Raw genomic sequence first — 6,100 nt, 5'->3', positions numbered from 1 at the left:
TCTAAAACATGACATTAAAAGAAAGCATAGTATCATTGAAATAAAAAATGAAAACGTTAACCTTTGCTGTGCTCGTGCAATTTGGGTCTGTCACGACTATGCCAAATTTGATGAACAAAATTTTAAAAAAACGTATTCATGACTGCACGAGTACTCGACTCAAAACCGAGGCTATTAAATTACACAAAGAGGCTGGTATTGGAATGGAGACTAGCTGTGGTTTACACGAAATTATGAAATTTGAACGTTTTTTGGATGTCCAAATTGTCATAGTGTCGGGTGAACGTTTTGGCGAGATCAAATTTAGTGGTTTATGCAATAGACAACGCAAGTTGTTCTTGATGAAAATGGACTCTCACTTTCATGCAATTGTAAAAATTCAGGGGTTTTACAGTCGCAAGTTTTTTCTGCATGGACCGTCTTAAACCGCAAAGAAAGAAGCGGCACAAAAGTGTCACCGAAAAGTGTGGCATTTGTTTAAGACAAACCTGTAATACTTGCGTTGATTGTGGGGTGTTCAGTAAAAATTCTGAATGTTACCATCTGCACAAGGAAAAGCTATTCAACAAGTTTAACAAGCGCATCGGTAATTCCTTTAGTGAAACATACTGGAAATTTCTCAGGTGTGTGCGAATTTTTAAGAGAAAAGTTGTCTCTCCAGATTCACATACATGTGATGACTGTAAATGTACCGGATGCCACCAGTTCCATACAGGGGATCATCAATGTTTCATAGGGAAACGGAACGTGAACCCTCCTGATTTCAACTACATATTCTTTGATTTTGAATGTAGTCAGGAAACAGGTAATAACATTCCGAATCTCTGTCTTGCTCAGAAGACTTGCAAGGTTTGTATTGATCGTTGCATCGACGAAAATGACCAACATTGCGAAGAGTGTGGTGTGCGTCAAATAACATTTACAGATGCCGAAACATTTTGCGAATGGATTTTCAGTCCTTAACATGCAAACTACACTCTTGTAGCCAACAATATGAAGGGGTATGATGGGTATTTCCTCTTGGCATATTTGTACAAGAATGCAATAAAACCAGACGTTATCTTCAGTGGAGGCAAAATAATGTATATGTATGTACCATCTCTGAAAATCAAAGTGATTGATTCACTGAATTTTATTCAAAGTGGCTTGGCAAAATTACCCTTTTGCGAAGTTGAAATGAAGAAGGGTTATTTTCCCCATTTATTTAACATTGAAGAAGATAAAAATTATGTAGGAGAGCTTCCACATGTGTCTTACTAAAGTGTTGACGACATGGGATGTAAAGAAAGGAAAGAGTTCTTACGATGGCACACTGAAAGGTCAAGGGAGGGATATGTGTTAGATTTTCAGGAGGAACTACTTTCTTATTGTCGATCAGATGTTGATATACTGCGGCGGTGTCTTGTGATGTTTAGACAATTAATGATGAGGCTGACTAACACTGGCCCATTGAAGTATATAACAGCTGCATCGGTCTGTATGGCAGTATATAACTCACAGTTTTTACAGGACCAAACTCTTGCTAGACTTCCGTCCGATGGATTAACTGCGAGGGATCAGTATTCCAGAATATTCATTGCTTGGCTAGAGTGGTTGATGAAAACATCTGATTCAGACGTACACATCCACCATGCTTGCAACGGTGGCGAACGAAGAGTAGGGAAGTACCGTGTAGATGGGTTGGACAAAGAAAACAAAACAGTTTACGAATATCATTCTTGCTTCTATCATGGGCGCATGATTTGTTGTTCCAAGTGGATATAATCCAAAAACAAAAACGTCATTTGAAAAACTCCACACGGACACCGAAAACAAAAGGCAGTATATTGAAGCTGCAGGATTTACCTATATTTGTAAGTGGGATCACGACTTCATGCAAGAAATAAAGTCTGACAGTACGCTTGCAGTATTTGTTGATGATATAGAGGTAGTAGCGCGGTTACACTCTCGGGAGGCATTTTTTGGAGGAAGAACAAATGCTTATCGGTTGCATTATCAACCTAAACCAGACGAAAAATTGCAATATGTGGACTTTACAAGCTTATACCCGTATGTCAACAAATACTGCAAGTATCCTATCGGGTATTCTGAAATCATAACATCCAATTTTAAGGACTTTTCTACATATATTGGATTGATACAATGTAAAATTTTACCACCCAGACAACTCTTCCATCCGGTATTACCCTACAGGGCAAATAGGAAACTCATGTTCCCGTTGTGTAGAACATGCACTCAAGATAGTTATCAGGGTACATGTACACGCACCGATCAGGAACGGTCTCTGACAGGCACGTGGTGTTCTGTCGAGCTAGATGCTGCCGTACAGAGGGGATATGTTGTAGAAAAAAAGTTATGAAGTGTACCACTTCACTCAGACTGCTTGCTATAATCAGACCAGTGGAACGGAGGGGCTGTTCACAAAATATATCAATACATTTTTGAAAATAAAGCAAGAAGCATCGGGATGGCCGACCTGGTGTAAATCTGACACTGACAAAGAGAGTACATTAGACAGTATCACAAACGAGAGGGGATATGTTTGGACCGTGACAAAATAAACCACAATGACGGACTTAGGGCTTTGGCCAAGCTCATGTTGAATTCATTTGGGGGAAGATACATGGCATGAGGCTTAACCTTCCTCAGACCGAAGTCATGAGCGACCAGACCGACTTTCACTTTTTACTATCAGATGAGACAAAAGAAGCAAAGGACTTCCATTGTATAGCTGACGATTTCATCGTTATGGAATGGATATAAAAGGAACCGTTTGTACCAGACGGTAACAACACAAACATTTTTGTTGCGTGTTTTACGACTGCTCACGCACGACTCCGACTATACGACGAAATGGACAAATTGGACGATAGAGTTCTTTATAGTGACACAGATTCTTTAATTTATATACACAAGGACGGACTGTACAATCCTAGTTTAGGAGACTTAACGTCAGAACTGATCTGTAAAGAGTTAGGGTGTAAAGATGGATGTTTCGGACAACATACAATTACAGTGTTTGTCAGTGGGGGACCAAAACTATGCCTACAAGACGGACATTGTGACAGAAGTTTGTAAAGTTAAGGGATTTTCTTTGAATTACAAGAATAGTGCACTTATAAATTTCGATACTGTCAAATCTCTGGTCACAACTAATCAAGACCATAATATCGAACTCATCTAAAAACATCTGTTACACCAAGTGCTATAATCAGGACACTGAGACTGATGAAAAGTGAAAAGACTATTTATTTTACAACTGCTGATACGATATATTATAATAATAATAACAAGGTGTATATATCAATAAAGTAAAGAAGAAAATAAGTAATATGTTATCATAACAATGTATATATATATCTATGCGCTGATGACAAATTTGAAATATTTCCTATTTATCAATGAATAACGCAGACGTAATCAAACGTGAGGCTAAGGAAGCTGAATTCATCAGACTTCTTGGACCCCGCTTAAACAGTACTGTTTGACAAATATTTTATAATGTTCTAACTTCATGTTACGTTTAAGGTAGAGGGAACCTCTGTATTTGAAAAGGATGTGAAAACACGAGTTTCGATCAGCCTGTTTTATCATTTTAATGTTTGTCTATTGAAGAGTTTTGTTTGTAAAGTAGTGACATCGTTAGTGTGTCGGATCAGTAATGGGATTGTCCTGAGTTCGTCCCACACAGGGAATGTTTTTATTTTTATTTTTATATTTTTTTTATCATTATTATAATTATTTTGTAAATAATAGTATTACTTGTATATTCTAAATCCTAAACAAATAGTACTCTTTGCCTTAAGACTATAAATAATGTATTTATATTGCTGTGATGTACGTATATGGCGGACGTCGCTAAAGCGAACTATTATGTGACGTCATAGTTTATGACATCACAACATATACTTCAAATAAACAGTCTGAAGAATCTCCTAGGAGAGATGAAAGTACTAAAGACTCGTTGTTGAGAATTTTTCTTTTTATAATATATATACGTGTATATATATATATTATAATTATGATTATTTATGAATTTGAATAAAAAAAACCTGATAGATAGATATCATTTATGAGTCTTTGTTTTCCTTTAAAATGTCTTTAACATAGTTCTTAATCCGAATTAGATTGAACCATTCGGTAGAATTTACATGAATGCCTTTCATTCTCGGTCTTCCAATACGAAATATTCGTATGTCCTGTCTAGTATCACCTTGATATAGCCTTGATATAGCGTAGCTATCAGTTTATTGTTCACTTTGTTCAATTCCATAGTTGAACAAAGATTGACCGCGTATATGTCCTCATGAACACTGCTGATATTCCCGTTAGTCTTTGTAAGCATGTTGAAGTAAAGTTGTTGTTACCGTTACACGTGATGATTGCAGAACTGCTTATCCAAAAAGATATGCCAAGGGCAAAATTTAAAGTAAGTGAAACCACAAAAGCATGTTTCACATTTTTCCATTTGCTAAATTTCATCTTTTTCTTGTCCGTTTCTGATCTGTACATATCTGGAGTATCACCATAATTGTTGGTACGTTTGTCATTCACATTGGCAGCATTATTGTCATGTTCTGTTGTGACATTTCCCACAGAATCTGGAATTACATTTATGCGTTCCATGATTTTCACGTCCAGTCGTTTCAATTGTTGAAATAGCAAAAGATGCACCAAGCTATAGACGGTACAATTTAAGATAAGCTAATCCATTTGAAGCTAATATGGGTTTTAGTGACGATGATGACGAATTCCGTTTCTTGCGTATCCCCGGTGGACCTCTGGTCCTCGTACCCTCTACAATAGCTACACTGTGTGTTATTACCGGTGACAACGAACTATCTGATATTTCATCGACTTCATTGTCATCATCATCATCATATAGAGATAAAATCTCTTTTTCCCTCAGAGATTTGATTGGTTCTGGTGTTGTTGATATAAGCTGTCTTCCTGAACCGAATTGTTCATTATTATCTTTATCACAAACTAATGTCTCATAGCTTACAATAAATCTGCAAAAGTTGGCAACGTTGATTTGTAATCATTCGTTAAGTTGCTTATATTTTTCAGAAGTGTAAACAGATTTATCCCGTTTACAGATACACCATTGAAAACAAGTTCACCGTTGTTATTCCAGTCGAATAACACCATGCAATTTTTTCTTAAAGAAATCCAACCATTCTTTAGCTTTCGTTTTAACTGAATCAGGTACATATTGCAGTTCTGTCGTAAATATGTTATCTTGGTTACCGTTGGATAATCTGTTGTTTGTCATACTTTCCAGTTTTCGTTTACCAACTAGAACCATTTCGTTAGCCATATTTGAAAAACTGACGTAAGGGCTGTAATAATGAATCGATTTTACATGCAAATTTTACAAAAGTTTGCCTCTTTTTCTTTTGACCAGTCTTCTTCTCAGCCAACACAGCAATGGTACCGGCGTGTTTACGTAACCTCTTTATACAATATGGTGGCAAATGGAAAGTCCCCATGTATATATTATGAACAATTTCACTCAGTATATGAAACTGTTCATTAGTCATATATTGTAGCAGTGTCTTTCTTTGATTTAATGGTGCCGTCATCAGAAGTTCAAGAAAGGGCTGATGTGCGTGTATTCTCTTCGGTAGTGCCATTATGTATTGCTTTGGTACATAAACTTTAATTTCGTCATCGAATATATTTGTCCGTAGTTGATAAGTCAAATCAGGAGCATGCGGACTAAAGTCAACCAATAAATATCCGTAAGGTCTACTTGTAGCTTTCTCAAAAGCGTTTTTGAAATATGCCAATTTATCTGGGAAAGCTTGAGATCCAAATTTGTTTCTTATCACGTAGAGATCTGAACAAGAATACATAATGACAATTTAAACTAATAGTTCGTGCATACTTTCCCGGTGGATATAGATTTTGCGTAATGAATATGCATGTTATATTTCTATGTTGGGAATTAACAGTAAATAGATTAAGAACATTTTTGTCGATTGTTATAGAATTCATAAGATCATCTAACACCAGTACGGTATGCTGTTCAACATCGTCTGTCCAACGCTCGATATCTTCTCTAGTTGGCAAACCTTGGAAGAAGCTTAACTTTGGT

Source organism: Mizuhopecten yessoensis, unplaced genomic scaffold, assembly GCF_002113885.1.
Source record: "Mizuhopecten yessoensis strain PY_sf001 unplaced genomic scaffold, ASM211388v2 scaffold715953, whole genome shotgun sequence".
Taxonomy (NCBI): domain Eukaryota; kingdom Metazoa; phylum Mollusca; class Bivalvia; order Pectinida; family Pectinidae; genus Mizuhopecten; species Mizuhopecten yessoensis.
The sequence above is the reverse complement of the archived record's forward strand: the minus strand, read 5'-3'. Positions refer to the sequence as shown.